Source organism: Neolamprologus brichardi, chromosome 5 (genome assembly GCF_056152115.1).
Source record: "Neolamprologus brichardi isolate AB-2024 chromosome 5, ASM5615211v1, whole genome shotgun sequence".
Taxonomy (NCBI): domain Eukaryota; kingdom Metazoa; phylum Chordata; class Actinopteri; order Cichliformes; family Cichlidae; genus Neolamprologus; species Neolamprologus brichardi.
Window position 1 is genome coordinate 25,055,837 of NC_142108.1, and position 18,426 is coordinate 25,074,262.

Genomic DNA, 18,426 nt, shown 5'->3' on the forward strand with positions numbered 1-18,426 from the left:
GTGCAAGGGTACTTTTCACTACGGCAAGCTTTTTGGAATATAATGATGTACATGTGATTGTAATAAAGAGATTTTAATTAGCTATGAAATTGTTGTTTTGTGCTTTTATTCAAGACTTAACTTTTGTTGGCGGTCAGACACAAGCAGTAAACTTCTGTCTGTTTCACAGCTGCTTTGAACAGGTGAGGTTTTTTTGAGCCTAGCCATTTTCAACAGATTGCTGCAATTCAGTCTTATATCACCTTTATCGCTACTACTCTAGAAAACTCGGCTTTCAATGTGTCTTTGACAATATTTGAATTAAAATAAATAAAGCCATTTTATCACAATTTTCAGCTTCAGGTGTTCAGGTGTTTTAAAGGATAACTCAAGAGGTCCCACACTGCAACCAATCAGATCACCATTAGTTAATGCTGCATTAATCCTTAAGTAAAAACAATGAAAAGTAAGGACTCTTAAACTAAGTAAGAGTCCAGCTGAGACAAAAGATTAAGACATCTAAAATTTCTGAACCAAGGTTAAGATGAATTGGGTGCAAAAAGGAAATCCTGCCCATCTGTTTTAGGATAGTCTTACATTGGTACGTGTTTATATTATAATGACACTGACTTAAACTTGATGTAAAAAACTGATGATGCTCACTATTGTTGATAACTGTCCACTTTAAAAAGACTATAGGCATGTAGTAATTTATTACTGTATTGCTACACTTACTATAACATCATGTAAATAAGTTTATTTTTTGTGATGTACATTAATTCAGTTTTTACCATCATGTACTTTGCTAAATGAAACGTGTAAAATATCATAGCCAGATAAAATGAAATAGTGTCTTTGGGACCAGTGCTTTGGCTGTATCAATCTAGGCTGACTTCTCTCTCCTGTAAGCTCCACAGCTCAGGCCAGCTTCTCCAAAGACAAGAATCCAATCAACAGCTCCCTCTGGAGGACGTGGGCAACTGCTACAGGCTGGTTTTAATATCAGACAAAATGAGAAGTTGTTTTTGGATATCACTAAAATCAAATCCTTTGACTTTTTTTCTTCTGTATGTATAGATAAGCATCGTTTCTGGATTTTTTTTTTCAAATTAGTGTTCAAAGTAGTTTCTTAACCCTTTAAATCCGGTCAGAGCAGCACACTCCGTTTTGCGTAATTATTTTTAAATCCCTGTAGAACCGGAACCGCGTATGCTAGCACAATATTTTTTTTTGCATATGAAACCGGAGGAGTTGTACTTACATCTTATGCCATCAGCTTGTCCTAGGTCACGGTTTCCTTCCACATAAGGCTTTGCAAAAATTGCATAAAAAGCACTTGCAGCAACAAAAACATAATATTCCAGAAACACGCTTTGCCGATCCGATCAGCTGTTCGTAACACTTCCCACATTGAAGAAGATGTCAACGTGAACCATCGCATGTCCTGCCCGAAACCGGAAGTGACGTCATTTTCGTGGAAAATGTAGTTTTTTACTTGTAGGCCTTAAAAGCCTATACTGGTGTTTTTATAAGTCATGTTTGACTCTATACTTTTCTGAATAGTTTCTGGGATGCTTAGAACTCGAATTGCACTGCTGGAAATAGTTTATTTTGATGCACATGCTGTTTTCTTTGCAAATTTGCATCATAGGATTGTTTTTTGTTTTTCCTGCAGTATATAAAAAATGCTGTATCTCCAAAATAAAACTATGAAGACCCTCAAAATAAATTTCCTGCTGTTGTAAACTATTTTTTGCAACTTTTTTGTATTCAAAGTTTTGAGGGATAAGCCTTTTAAATTTCTCCAAGTAGAAATATATGTAAAAAAAACTAAAATGATTTTAAATTTTTTTGTAGTTTATTGCACTTTTTTGCAATTAATGTAGTTACTATGGACTTAATGCATACATATTATTAAAATATGGGCTATAACAGTTGATTGATGTATAGCAACTTGAAATGCTCCCAAAAATGGCACTACAGCATGTAAAAAAAATATATATATAAGCTCTGGGGGACTTGGTTCTATGGTAGGTCTTAAAGGGTTAAGAAACAACATCACCCACAATTGGCACATAGTGTAGAGCAGTGTTTCCCAACCTTTTGGAGCCACAGCACATATTTTACATTAGAAAATCACATGGCGCACCACCAAACAAAAATGTTACAAAATGAATGTTGATAGTTTTTCCGTTTACCGTTTTTGCTTTCTTTTGACCACTACACAGGCTAGGGCCTTCATCTGGGTCGGAACTTTCTCCAGGACTCAGGTCATATTGACTACTTTTTCTTTTCAAATATATTTATCTATTGCTATTACTCGCTGTGTTGTCTCACTTGCAGCATGACTATTATGTAATTTCTACTTCGTCTTCTTCTGTTTTACTGGCAGCTGACAACCCATTTAATAGAGCAGGTAGTTGTACACGGTCACTTAGTACTAATCAGGTGGAACCAGATAATCTTCCACAGCACACCTATGTAGCGCGGCACAGTGGGTGGGAGACACTGGTGTAGAGCAGGGGTCTCAAACTCAATAGAGCTGAGGGCCACTGCCGGCAATGTCATCTCATACAAGAGCCACTTTAGTTTTCAAGTACTACAAACAAACAAGAAAACACCTGCAAATATTTCTGAAACTGCAAACATGAACACATTTTTTTTCCCTCACTTTTAACTAACTGAAGCTTTTAACTGAACTACCAAATAGATAAACTGATACTCTCTTTCTGGCCAGACACGTGACATCGCAATTTTGTTTGTATTTAACAAAAAGAAATGCAGACATAAGTGTACACATTAGTGAAAACAGTTTTCTTTACAAATAACTCTCTCACTGAGCCAAACAGCCAATCCCTTACGTTTGTACTCTCTGCTCATATTGCCTTCATATTAAATAATATTTTTCTTTTTAAAGAACTTATTTTAACATTGCACTCAACAACAAACAAATCTTCCCTAGCAAAAAAAGTAACTTCAAGGGCCAAATTGCATTATATTTCTTCACGTCAATACATGTGAAGAAGTAGGGGTGACGTGGGCCACAAGTGACCCCCGGGCCACTAGTTTGAGACCCCTGGTGTAGAGGTTTGAGGTTGTGTTAGGCAATAAGTTTCTCACAGGCAGTCATTCATTCAGGAATGAAAAACAAATGCTAGCCAATAGAACCCCCCCCCCCCCCCCCCCCCGTGACCCCCCCAATAATCAGACCCAACCAATATAACCCCAATAAAATGATGAATAATCTTGCATAAATAGGCTGTTGATTTTCCTTACTCATTCCAGGTATTACCAGCAAACTAGTTGCATGTTTAATCATCTGGAAGTTTACTCAGGTTTATTTATTTATTTAGACAGAGATCTTGAACCCCCCCGCCCCCCAATGTTCAGCACAAAGTTACGCCGATGATTAGGCAGCTTTGGTAGAAAGTGCAGATAATTTCATTTAAACGGTTTAAATAACGCTGATGATGAATCTCGTAATCTTTATGTAGAGATGACAGTTCCTCTTATATTTTTGAGTGAAGTGAGAAAACGTACTGATGTGATGTACCAACACATCCTACCTTCCCTGTTTGTGTAATTCCTTTGAATACACACAAACACACCTGATCCTTTGCATTTAGGCTCACATGTCCTCTTTTAATTTGTTTTTGTTTTTTGTTTTTGTTTTTAAGAAAAGTCTTATTAGAGGATGAAGATTGACTGTTGTGTGCACATAAAGAGATCTGATGAAGTGACACAGTTCTTCTTGCTCTATTGTTAAAGTATTGAGTAGAAAGTTATGGAAATTTTAAGGAAACAAAAGGTGTTCCCAGATTAATGTGACACATAATGAGACACAAGGTAGTGATCCACCAGTAAAATTGGTAAAGGGACAGACTGTGAGAGAGCACAGAAGAGTCCCGGCCAGATCCCCAGAGGGACAATACATGAGACCTTTGACCTTAATAGAAAGATTAAAATGAATATGATCACACTTAAGGAAAGCTATATTTGTCAAATCAGTGAGCTCAGTAGAAAATCTGGTGTAAATCAACACTGCTAAACAAAAAAAATATTTATTTGCAAATTTAAGATGAGTTGAGTCATAATATGTCAGTTATGTAACAATGTAACATGCTAAACTCAATGTAGTGAGCATAGAAAGCTCTAAGGACAAAATTCAAGTTGATTTGCATTCTTAACCACTCCGGTGCCTGACTATTGTCCTAGGGGATTTGGCACACTTTCGAAAACAGCTGCCTCAACCTCCCCCCTTCATGAAAACATATGACGTTCATCAGCATCCGACAGCATAAAGGTTTCATGATAATTAGATGTTCTAACTTCACCCAGTTGCAAAATATAAACTGAAACAATGGATCCCAGAATGGTGGTGATGTCAATTTCTGCCTCTGTTAGAGCTCAGTAACCATCACAAAGGCTCATTTTAAAGAACTTTGTAGTGCACTGACATCATCATTCAATACTGTGGGAATCTGACAGCAACTTCCTGCTCACAAATTCATACAGAAAGTGTATCAAGATGATGAGTGTGTGCCCAGTCAAAGTCATTGATCTCAGCATCAAGGCAGCGCATTAGTATTCTCTACAAGGTCACAGTTTTCTATTATCTGCACACAGCTCTCTGAGTCTTTTACTCCATCTCCACTTCAGTCCACCACCGGTCACCTGAAATCAAACTATTGTCCCCTACTAATATGACCATTGCACATGTGGGAGACCAGATTTATTTCCTCTTATGTCCGGCACTCTACTTGGTCAAGACTGTGGGAAACTCCAGTCAGACCAAGACCCATACATTCATATGGAGATGTGGGAGTATATAGGAGGGATGAAGGCAGCAGAGATCAGATTCTCTCTACAGAGACCTCTACAGCACAGAGATCCAGCCATGGCACCTACAGTCTCTCCAGTAATGACTAATTCTCAGGACCATGTGACTCTGAATCATAAGGTAAATTGTATATTATCAGAATGTCATTCATTATTCATTAAAGATTGTGTTTGATAACACTAAACCTATGCACCTGAACTGATTTATCAATGACTTTGTTCTTCTTCTTGCAGCTCAGAAAGCCTCTGGTGGAGAAGATCCACAGAAAGAGAATCAACAGCAGTACTGAACAACTCAAGTCTCTCCTGGGTCCTGAGCTCCTCAAACAGCAGCCAGACTCAAAACTGGAGAAGGCAGACGTCCTGGCTTCCTGCAAAGACTGCAGCAGAAGTGTCAACCTGTGGACTCAGCAGCTGTTAAGGGCTACTCAAGATGTATTCAAGAGCTGGTGCATGTCCTGTTAAAACAGGAGGTGAAGACTCAGTCTGAACCACATCAACCAGCTGCACATTTCCTCTGAAGGAAACCTGAGTGAGGCGGACTTCTCTCCTCTGATTGTCACAGCCAAAGACAAGAGTCCAGTCTACAGCTCCCTCTGCTGGCCGTGGTAGAAGCTCACACACTGGAGTCACTACTAGATCAGCTATACTGATGATATTGACTGAATTCTATGAAATTTCAAAGACTCCTTTTTCTGTATGTACAGAAGGCTTTACTTTCTTTGTTTTGTACTTAACATTTCCTGAAGAAAAAGTGATATCGCTATCTTTCAAGTAAAGAGAGAAAACACAGATAAGCTGAAGGACCAAGGCTTGGTCAACTGGTTGGTTAAATATTTGAAAAATGAATTCTTTTTGGGGGAGTTTGACGTTTAAATTTTAAACTAAGTGTACTTCACACTTCCTTGTCAAAAATATTTCCCATGGAAGTAATTAAATCAAGCATACCTTTTGTTTTAAGAAGGAACATTTGACATTCTTGGTGTTCCAATCAAATCATAACCTGACCAAACAAGCATATCCAGCTACTGCTCACTAGTATTTAAAGCAACATTGTAAATTACATTGTGGTGATGTGTGTTGAAACTATTGCTTATTGTTCTGACACTGATATGAGGATTTATGTCATAATGTTTTTGTCTTTTGTAAAGACAGTTGATCTTTCACTCTTCATGTCCTGCTGATTTTATGCTAAAAAATGTATAATTGAAATCAAATGATTTTGTGTGACATGTTATTTTTATTTTACAAATCATCCCGTGTTTTTTGTGTTCTTCTTTTGTATGGACAACATGTCATGAGTTGTCCATACAAACCTAAAGAACATCTATGCTGAAATAAAGAGTTTTGCTCCAAGTTTTCTCAAAAATGCAATAACAAATTAGGCAATCACCTGCACAGTTATTTAAGATCAAATCAAGGAAAAGGGCATTTTCAAATTAATCTGAAAAAATCTTTAATCTGACAAAATCTTTTATCTGTGTTGCAGTTTATAAATGAAGGTAAGGGATTTACGCCAAATGTAAGTGATCACAAAATTACAAGTATTTTCATAATGTCTCTACTTAAGTGAAAAAACTAATGAGTGATTCATCACTTTGGTGCCGTTCTCCTTCCCAGGTGGAAAAACTGTAAAACTTTAAAGAATAACTAGTGTCTCCTGATGTGTTGGTTATGAGACACACTTCTAGTTTTCTTCTTGTGAAAGCACCAAAAGGACAGAGTGTGGGAAAAAAGAGGAGCCTTGCTCACAGACCCCCAACAGATGCTGACCTAACCCTAAGGTTAAGAGGGTATACTTGATTATACTATACTCTTTCAAGTTAGAACTCTTTTAATGATATATATATTATTGGCTAATATCAACCAAGTTATAAAGCTATGAAAAAATTAACCATGTATAACAGAGAGGTGTACCGGGTACTTAATAAAGATAAAGATTTCAGTGTTATGTATCCTTATCAACAGGACAAAAAGGTGCAGGTTTTACAGACAACTACAGTATGATGCTGAAACTCCATAAAATACCAGTACCAAATACCAAAGGAGATTAGTTTACTGTAAATATCAGAAGATGAGTAAATATACAGTTCTTAATAAATTTATTGGACCACCACCAAGGTTTATGGTACAGCTGCCCTTAATGAACAGCATTGTCAATTACCCAGGGGCGATTCTAGGATCAGAGCTTTGGGGGTGCTGAGCACCCAGAGAGCTGCCCAGCCAGGCAAGATAAACTTTACTTGTCACAATGAGACTTCTTCCCTGTCTCTGTCAGTCCCTGCATCCTTAAATGTCTCCAGTTGTCCCAAGATCTCTATAACTGTCTCCTTGGTGCATTTAAACCCCTGTTTCTCCCTGTCCTCATTGTCTGTTGTCTTCATCTCCGTTATCACTCATCATAATTTTACCATCTCTGTGCAAGTCTGCAAATTTCTTTATTAAATCATAAGATTCTTAAATTCATCAAGTCTCTCTGTGCCTGGGTCCTCGTCACAAAACATGACATCACTGTTTTGTACATTTTAACACAATTTAATCCCCACATTTGTGAAAGAAAAGCAAAACACTTTTTTGAAAAGTCTGTAACAAAACCATCAAATCTGATCAAGGTTATTTAAATGCTGCAAAAGAAGAATGGATTGGAATAAAAAAAATACATATCCCAACCTTAATTACTGGGGAGAATAATGAGTGATGCTCATAGTGAGTAAAAAGTAAACTGAGTGCATTTTTTGGACAGAGATTCACTTATATATGTGTATGTTTAATATAATACAGATACATAAAAAATACTCCCAAAACAATAAATTATTACAAATAAATTATTACAAAATATTAATAAAAAACTATACAAATTGAGGCAACTTTGCCTGTGGTAGAATGTATACAATGTATGAAAAAATCTTTATTGCAGATACTAATTTTACTCATTTAATAATAATAATAATTTTGTCTTGTAAGATTTATGAGTTTCATGCTTTCATAGTGGTACTTAGGAGAGCTTGACATTTTTAATCAGGTGGTACACACTGTAAAAAGTGTGAGAAACACTGATAAGTGTATGTGTGCTTTTAGAAAACATTTAAAGCTGCAGTATTTTGAAACAAGCTAGCTTAAAACATTTTTAGAATATAAATAGAGCATCTGCTTCTCTTTACAGCTCCTCACTCCACCAGGGCTGTTTGGCTCTTTCTGATAGTGTGCAAATGTGATGTATGTAATGCAGCAGACATACAGACAGCTGGACGGTCCAAAAGTTGGCCTACCTATTACTGACTGAGGTTTTAGTAGAGTTGTGGCTGAACTACATAAAAATATATCATTGATTTTAATCTCCCCAATCAATTATAATGTTATGTTGCAATGTTGTTAAAGAGGGTCAAAAATGTTTCAACCCAGTTTGTTTTGCAGATTCTGTATAGCAGCTTTAATATAAGGAGAACACAACTTCCAGATTGTGTGAGTAAAATCAGGTTTTTTCTCTTTGTCAGTTTAACAGTTTCTGTTGTCCCTGTCTGTTTTCTTACCTGGTTCTTCCTGACCTTGTACTTTCTCCTCACATTCCCCTCTTTCCTCTCTCCCTCTTTGGACTGACAATCATACACAAATAGATTGTATTCAATTAGATGAAAAATTACATTAATATGAAAAAAAATACTATTAAGATCACTAACAAAAAGGCCTATCTCAGTGTACTTTCAACCAAAAGGAAAATAACCAAACCACATGAACAACCAATACAAGATATAAATATTGAAACACTGATCCAACATTATTCTTGATTTACGGACCATTTGATTTTACACTTTTACCTGAATGTGGCTCCTTTTTTTGAAAAAACTCCATTTTTATCCATTATGAACCTAGCTGTCTCTCTGTACACACACACACACACACACACACACACACAACAGGAGTTATAAGGTTAATGGGCATCCAGTCAGTTAGCTAGTTAGTATCCATTTCAAACAGGACAGTGGTAACAACAGTAGGCTACGGACAATTTTAAGTTTTAGATTTTAAATAGGCTGTATACATTTCAATGGGAGCAACACGATGGTCAAATGTCGCTGATTTTACTACAGAGCAGGACGGATTGTAGGGTAGCAAACATCGTGGGAAAACACGTTTTCAACACTGCAGGTTACCTGGTGTAATGTTTTTCAGCTAAAAAGAAACATGGTCTGACTCCTACCTAACTATATAAAGAGTAACTGAAGGTTAAATGCAGCTAATATGTCCTGTTTTAAGCCAGGCACTTACACCTCCGCTCCGCTGCGTCTCAGCCACCATCGCTCTGGCAGCAAGAGCGCAGCGCTAGAGCCAGAGTAGGGGAGAGCTGGAACAAACCATTTTGGGAGGGGGGGAGGGGTTATGTATACTTTTGTTGTTAAAATCTTACGTCTCAACCAAGTACTGAATGCTTTTTATATTTTTAGTAGTGTGTCACACAAACAGCAAATATTGTCCAAAAAGAAGGGAAGAAATCTTTGGGGGTGCTTTGATTCATTTTGGGGGTGCTGAAGCACCCCCAAAAATGGGCTAAAATCGCCCCTGCAATTACCAAAATCTTTTTTCTTGCTTTGTTAATGGTTAACCCATTATTATGCAGAAGTGTTTTATTTGAAAATTTTTAATACTAAAATGTAATTTTTTTGTTATCCTTTAAATTATAAATTTACTGTTGAAATCAAAGCTGAAAAAATAGTAAAACACAACATTATTTTTCATGTACTTGCATTATTGAACAAAAAAAAGTTTTAGTGGTTGAATGTTGTGCTTGATTAATTTCTGACTTCTTAGACGGTGTATTCTCATTGCCAACGTGTAACATACTGAAGATTTGTCACGTCCTGAGGTGTCTCATAGCTACGCGAAAGGTACCCTTCCGCATGCTTATGAGACGCAACATACCAACACGGTATGTTGCGTGTTGGAGTGAGAATGAACGTGCTGTCTCGGAGAAGTGTGATGACTGAATTTTGGGTGTAAAAAGGCAATTGGTGGATTTGTTACTGTTAGAACAATAAATAATGGAATTTTTAGTTTTGATGGATTTCTAAAATACTTGTGTTTTCTTGTTTTTTATGAGAGGTGGTCTAATAAATTTGTTAAGCAATGTATTTATTGTTAATCTCAGTGTATGTTGATGTTGATATTTTATTGATGTTGCACGAATCCCTTATTAAACACTGTACTTCAAGAACTGGTAACGCACCTGAGTGTACAGTGGTATTGTGGATTTCTTTTGGAAGAAACCGGATTTCTTAACGGACACTATATTTGCTACTGATAAATTTCCCAAAGATAATATTTTTTCAGTTTTATTCTTTCAGTAGGCAGAATGTGTGAACACTTTGTTTAAATTGAGTTCGAAACCAACATAGACTATTGTCCAGTGGGATTTGGCACACTTCAGAAGTAGCTGTCTCAATCCCTCACCCTCATTTGTAAAATGTTAAGGCTTGAACAGATGATGATGTTTACTTTTCTACATTTTAAGAAATGACAAAAAATAATGATCCAGCTCATAGACAGAACCAATCAGATCATTTCCCTCCAGATGGTAGGTGACGTCAGGCTCTGTCTCTGTTGGAGCACATGACCACAAAGGATCACAAAAGCTCCTTTGAAAGTCTTTTGTAGTGCACTGACCACATCCCTCAATACTAAGTGTGGGAAACTGGGAGAAACTTTCTGCTTACACCATCTACAAACCACAAGACAGAGGTCACACCTGCCCCATCTGGACATGCCTTTTTTCTAAATAACTTCAAAAAGGTTTTAAACAAGCTATGAATTTTTTAAGTTCTATTTTTGCACCCACAGAGCATTGAATTAGTGCTTTATCCATATTAATTTCCTGAACAATACCCATAACAAACAGAATCACTGACAGATATATACTATGGGTTTGTAGGCTGTATTTGCATGTAGTGGTCATTTGATCTCAGCATCAGGCAGCAGATCTACTTTCTTTAACAACCACTTTCCCAGATTCACACAGAGCTTTCTGACTCTCTTACACCATCTCCTCGTCAGCCCACCACCTGTTCTCTTGAGATGTAGCTATTGTTCCCAACCACTGAGCATCTGGCATTTCCTTTCTCTTATGTCAGGCACTCTGACTGGTCAAGACTGTGAGAAATTTGAGTAAGACCGAGACCCACACATTCATATGGAAATGCAGGACTATAAATATGTGGGATGAAGCCACCAGAGATCAGTCTCTCTACAGAGACCCTTGCAATATGCCATGCTGCAGAGGCCCATGGCACCTACAGTCACTCCAGCAATGATTTGGAGGATCAGGATCAGATCTCAAGAATCATAAGGTAAATTGGAGACTCTCAGAATGCCAATTTATGAATTACTGCTTCATAATGATAGACCTATGCACATGAACTAATTTCTTAATGATTTTGTTCTTCTTCTTGCAGATCAGAAAGCCTCTGGTGGAGAAATAATGCAGACAGCAGATCGACCGGTGACCTGAGCAACTCGTGTCTCTCCTGGATCCAGAGATCATCAAACAGCAGCCAGACTCCAAACTGGAGAAAGCAGACATCCTAGAGACGACATTATGGCTGGAACTTGAGAAGACTTCAGCAGTAGCACCAAGTTGTGGACTCAGCAGCTATTGATTAGAGCTACTTCAGATGTGTCCATCTGTACCTCCTGTTGCAGGAGGACTTGAAGATTCAGTCCCAGAAAAAATGGCTGAACTACACAAACACCTTGCAGACAGACATTCTTTAAATGAGAGAGGCTGACTTCTCTCCTCTGAGCTGCACAATCCTCACTACCTCCACTAAGGAGGACTAAGGACATAAGCTGGGTCAACACTGCCCTCTGGAGGTCATGGTAGACTCCTACAGACTGGAGTTGCAACTTCATGAGTTGACCATACTGGTCAAAGATTACTGGACTGAATTCCTGAAATTTGAATACCTTGTTATTCTGGATTAACAGAAGTGTTTATATCTCCATACACTGTGTGTATTTTGTATTTTTAAAAAGACATTTCCTGAAGAAATGCAAGCAATAATATCTTTCTGGTTAAGAAGAAAAAGAAATGTCATGCATGTTGCATGAATGAAGTCTGATTGCATTGGCAATTATTGCTTTTATATTGTACTATATTGTACTTAAAAATCTGATAATGTTATAGTAACATTATTTTTTGATCACTTTGGTCAAAACCTCCAGTGTCCTTTTTTATGGACAAATTCTGATACTGAAACTGCGTTTACTCAAACAGATTTGTTGTAAGATCCAACAAATCACCTTTATATTAATGCTTTTTTTAAAATATTATTTTGTGTGATTATAGAAAAATGATCCGTTTTAGGATCAGTACATTTATCCTTTAACTGTAAAAGCTTTTTTTGTGTAACAATATCACTGTTTTTAGTGACAATGTGATTGCTAACCATTAATAAGGTTTAATATCATTTGATCTGTTTAAAGGTCAGACTTACTCTATTTGTTTTGTTCATTAAAACCTTTTGTCCATTTGCTAAATAATGTTACAGAACCCTGTGCTGTGCACTGTTTTTGGTTCATAAAGACAGCTGTTCCTTCACACTATCTGAGTACAGTGGAACTCGCAGACACAAGCTCCAGACGTGATGTCTCATCACCTCCTCTTGTAGCTGTTATACTTCATGTGGCGCCGTGTGCCTTGTTAAATAAACAAACACTGCCAGCTGACAATTTTGCGTTCTCACATGAGTCTGTGTATTTTTACTATATACAAATCACTTCCTTACAAATGACATCATTATCTATAATTACCATAAAACTTTGAAGCCATTTAGCAAGGTTGTTTGATGAACTGTTTCAGTTCATACCTGAATAGATAAAGCCACCAAACCCATTGGAAAAAACATTTAAAATGATGCAGCTGTCAGTTGTGGGTGTTATCAATCAAGAAGGGTTAACAGTTTACCCATTAGTGATGTCACACAATGCATTTAATGCGATGTATAATGAGGGACACTGCTATTGTTGTTACAGTCAAAGCAGTGAAAGGACAGAGTGGGAAACCAGGGAAACTCACTGACGAGCTCCAGTGGGACACTAGACCTTTGCCCTGAGAGATAGAATATGTATTTATAATCTCTCTTATTACTCAACATTTATCTGTTAGAGGATCACCAAAAAGTTTTGGTTGTTAATCTGTTACTGTGGAAAAGCAATGGATAGCTCAACTGTTTTAACTTCTTAGTTTAACTCATTATTAATCTAATCTTGACTCTGTGATTATCAAAACTTCCATATATGAGTAAAGTGTTGTAGATATAACCAAGTTAGCATTGAGATGTGTCTTCACATGTACCTACAAATATAGACATGTTGAAATAAAAGAAAAAACTAATCAGCTACGTGCATTTATTGTTTAAACGGGAAGTTTAATGTACTGCTGACTCCTTAAGTGTGAATTCCTGTCTTGTACTGATTTGATATAATGTTTTATCATCACTCTGCGATTCAAATCAGTGGAATAATTTTATATCATCCATGAACATTTTCAGCGTAACTTCTATATGGCTTAATGACGTGCTAGCAGGTATTGTCACAACTAGGGACATTATCTTTTAGTGTCTGATTGACAAGGTTAGCATGGTAATTAAAACTGAAGCGAAACAAGCAACTCAGCTCTGTAAAGTAACTGAAACTCAACCAAGCTGAAATAAAGGAGATTTAAAGAAACAAACTTAAAACTAATTAAAAATAAGGCTGGCCAGTGTGCTCAGGTTGACATGTTAGAATTCAAAAACTACCTGTGTCATATCTTTTAAATTTAATGGTTACCTGAAAGAATTTACAGTGAGTGATCAGTACTATAATAATATAGCAAATGGTGATGATGAGGAATTATAAGATGGGTTAAACATAATCCTAACCTATAGATATATGAACTAAAAGGTTTAAAATGAAGGCTATGAAAACTAAAACGTTAAAATGAGTGAACATTTGTAATAATTTTCTGTACAGCTATAAAAATAAAAAGGATTTTGCTGTGAAAAGCATTCCAAAAATGTGTTATTGCGCTTTGGGAGTGCAACATTACATATCTATATCTTTTATCTATATCTAAAAAAGAATGGAAAAGAAATTCATTAAAGTAAGATGACTATGTGTGCCAGCTTCTTTGATGAAATGGCAAACTTTGATGAATGGAGAGAGTGTGGGAAACCTCTGAGGCAAAGAGTCACACTTCGAGATAATTTGCATCCTAAACCGCACCAGCATGCGCCTATTGTCCAGAGGGAATTGGCACACTTCGGGAAACAGCTGCCGGAAAAACCCTTTTCATGCAAAGTCTGACCGTCGAGTTCACTAGATGTTAAAAATTAATGTCACTCAAAAGTTAAAAAGTGGAACTAACATTCTGTGATTTTGTTGAAAATAACTTCAGTTACTGTAGAGTATATTTTCAAATGTAATTAAATATTTAAGGCAACCAATCATGTTGTTTCCCTCCAGATGGTTGGTGACGTCGGCCTCTGTCTCCGTTAGAAACACGGCGAGCAACCATCACAAAAGCTCCTTTCAAAGACCTTTGTAGTGCACCGACCACATCATTCAATACTGAGTGTGGGAAAGTGAGAAATCTTCCTGCTCACACTAACTACAGACCACAAGACAGGGGACACACTTACTAGATATGGATATCTGACACCTGAGTCAGAGAAAAACTGCATACTTATCCAGACCTTTCCTGGTAGAGTTGTAGGTGATAATGGAAAAGTCTTCATCAGTTGGATCAGCTTCTTAGCAGAAAGAACATGCGATTTCTGACTGAGCCATTACACAGTGTCCTGAGCACAGTTGAGCTCAGAGCAAATGTGAGAAGAGTGAAGACATCAGAAGCAGAGAAACAGTAGGAGTGAAATTGAATTTTTCACTGATACATGGTCTGTATATGAACTTGTACAGCTGTAACTGGTTGATAAGCGTGTGCCCAGTCAAAGTCACTGGCACCAGGCATCAGATCAATATTCTCTACAGGGTCACCACTTTCCCAGATCCACACAGAGCTTTCTCAGTCTTTTACTCCATCTCCACTTCAGTCCACCACCTGTTCCCCTGGGATTTAACAATTGTGCCCTACTAATATGACCACAGAGCATCTGGCAGGCCAGATTTCTTTTCTCTTATGTCAGGCACTCTGATTGGTCAACATCGTGAGAAGCTCCAGTCAGACCAAGACCCACATATTCATATGGAAATGTGGGAGTATAAATAGGAGGGATGAAGGCAGCAGAGATCAGAGTCTCTCTACAGAGACCTCTACAGAACAGAGATCCAGCCATGGCAGCTACAGTCTCTCCAGTAATGACTAATTCTCAGGACAATGTGACTCTGAATCACAAGGTAAATTGGAGATCATCTGAATGACATTCATTTTTCATGAAAGATTGCATTTGATAAGGCTAAACCAATGCACCTGAACTGTTTTAGTAATGACTTTGTTCTTCTTCTTGCAGCCCAGAAAGCCTCTGGTGGAGAAGATCCACAGAGAGAATCAACAGCAGTACTGAACAGCTCAAGTCTCTCCTGGGTCCAGAGTTCCTCAAACAGCAGCCAGACTCCAAACTGAAGAAGCCAGACATCCTGGAGATGACAGTTTGCTACCTGACAAGCAATAGTGCCATCCAGTGGACTCGGCAGCTGTTGATAAGAGCTATTTCAGGTGTGCCCAAGAGATGGTCAACTTCCTGTCAAAGGTGGAGGTGAAGACTTAGTCCCAAAGAAACCTGCTGAACCACATCAAGCAGCTGCACACTTCCTCTGTTAAACCCTGAGTGAGGTTGACTTCTCTCCTCTGAGCTACACAGTCCAGATCAGCATCACCAAAGACAAGACAGTCACCAGCTCCCTCTGGAGGCCGTGGTACAAACCTGCAGACTGGAGTCAAACTCACTAAGCGCAATGATCATATTGGTCAGAAATTACAGGATTTTTCTTTCTTTTTTGTTTTTTCCTTTTCTTTTTTTTTTAAAAAAAAAGACTTGTTCTTCTGTGTGTACAGAAAGTTTTTCTTTGTGTGTATTTGTTCTTGGTCACAGACGACATTTCCTGAGGAAATGACACCAACCATCTTTCTAATAGAGAGAGAAAACATTTTGTCATGCAATAGACAAGCTTAAAGACCATGTTGGTCAATGATTGCAAGATTGCATTCAGTCTTTTTCTTCTGTGTTTACAGAAGGTTTTATTTTAAACTAAATGCATTGTATGTAAGTATATATGTTTTAATTACTCAGGATGGACTTGTGAAATTATTTTTATCCTTTTGTATAAGAGGGTAGATAGAAGCATGTCTAGACTGTAAAGCATCTGAACTTTATATATATGTATGTATATCGACTTTACTTTGTATTAAGTACTAATGTCAAACTGTGATCATTGTGATATGATGCACTTTAGCGTCATTTTTTTCTTCACCCTTGTTATAAAGTGTGGTTTATGCTCATTTTGGAGCACATTATATGAAGATTTGTGTCATAATGTTTAAGTCTTTTGTAAAGACGACTGATCCTAAACTCATTTTGGGTTCACTGTCCTGCTGATAAAGCTGTTCTTGTGATGTATTATCACCTCTATCATCCTCCAATAGGAGCTTTTATATATAAAACAGATAATACTGAGTTTATCTTAATAAACATTGAAATCAAAATATTTTTTCTGTTCCCGTGTCATTATGTTATATATATATATATATATTATACAGTAGTATAAAGTATGATATTTGAAGGAGTTCTTATTAATGTATTACAATTGTAAATTTTTTAGAGCTTTCAAAATATCAAAGTTATATAATACATGTCTCGTAGGAGCTCTGTGTATGTGATCAAGGTAAATTATCAAGTGACCAATTTGGAGCAATCCTCAGTTCCAGAAGATAAAACTTGCAGTGAAAAGACAGAGTGTGCTAACCTTTTTTCTGAGGAGACAAAGCAGGAAAGGTGATATGGTTGAATGAAAAGTGGAACCTGATCATACATAACAGACAGGTTTAAAATACTGAATAGCTAGTCATAGTACATAACAACACCAATAGAACAAACACTGCAAAGGTCTTAGAACTATAGTGTTATAAAACTGCACGTTTTTTAAATGCCGGTGAGTGAGGGTGGATGCAAATTAAAATATTTAAAGGGCATAAACACATACACACAAAAAATGAAATGAAAATACTGATCTCTGTGTTCCCAAAGTAATTTGTTTTCAAAATAGTAATCTAAACCATTTCAGCATTTGTGAACTGTTGTCTATTTGGCACACTTTAGAAACAGATTCTCAGTCTCTCAGCCCTGTTTCTGAAACTGTAATGTTTAACAGCTTGATGACTTTGCACATCATTTTCTACCAATATTTTGCAGCCCCATCCCCAAAAACCAGAGCTTATTTCTTAATTTGTATTATAATATCTGTAGGTAGCTAGTATATTTTCCTATTGTGTGTATTTAGATTAATATTTTTAAAGAGATGTATATAGTTTCTATCTATCTATCTATATATCTATATATCTATATATATATATATATATATATATATATATATATATATATATATATATATATATATATATATATATATATATACATACCATAGGTCCCTCATCCTATGATGGTGGTGGCTAACCAACCAGACATAGTGGTGGTAGACAAACAGAAGAAGACGGCTGTAGTGATCGATGTAGCGGTTCTGAATGACAGCAATATCAGGAAGAAGGAACACGAGAAGCTGGAGAAATACCAAGGGCTCAGAGAAGAGCTCGAGAGGATGTGGAGGGTGAAGGTAACGGTGGTCCCCGTGGTAATCGGAGCACTAGGTGCGGTGACTCCCAAGCTAGGCGAGTGGCTCCAGCAGATCCCGGGAACAACATCGGAGATCTCTGTACAGAAGAGCGCAGTCCTGGGAACAGCTAAGATACTGCGCAGGACCCTCAAGCTCCCAGGCTTCTGGTAGAGGACTCGAGCTTGAAAGATAAACCGCCCGCAGGGGCGTGCTGGGTGTTTTTTATACACACTTTAAATAACATTTATTCAGTTTCTGTACCATTAATACCAAGATGAATTTGTGTAAAAACGTATCATTTTCAACAGATATAACTTAAATAGGCAAGTGCAATATTATTATGAGAAACAGCTGATGTGGTTTTGACTTTAGTTTGTGATTTTATCACATGGTTGAAAACACCAATCATGTTGTTTCCCTCCAGAAAGGTTGGTGACATCAGACTCTGTCTCTGTCTGAGCACACAACTACAAACCATGACAAAAGCTGTTTTCAAAGACCTTTGTGGTGCACTTACCACCTCATTCAACACTGAGTGTGGGAATGTGGAGCAACTGTCTGCTCACACCAACTACAATCCACAAGACAGATGGTACACCTGTTACAGCTGGATAGGATGACTTCATTAAAATTTTTTTAGCATTTTCCTTTTAACCAATTTGATTGTTAAATGCAATGTTGAAAGTTTTTGAAATGATACAAACTTTGTATATGATCTCAGTTTCCATATAGTTTTCACCATATACATGTTGAATGAGTGTTTTGATTTACTGTGTAGCTTAACAGGTCTGG

At 37.1% G+C, this 18,426-nt stretch overlaps 2 pseudogenes across 1 annotated transcript; both read left to right on the forward strand.

The window, feature by feature from the left end:
* The first annotated feature begins 4,816 nt into the window (after window positions 1–4,816).
* On the forward strand, window positions 4,817–5,430 carry LOC102780557 (transcription factor HES-2-like; annotated as a pseudogene).
* A 9,682-nt stretch (window positions 5,431–15,112) lies between these two features.
* Window positions 15,113–16,510, forward strand: LOC102780264 (transcription factor HES-5-like; annotated as a pseudogene). Its single transcript, XR_015719082.1, has 2 exons — window positions 15,113–15,204; window positions 15,318–16,510. The product of XR_015719082.1 is annotated as a transcription factor HES-5-like (transcript).
* Window positions 16,511–18,426: the final 1,916 nt, after the last annotated feature.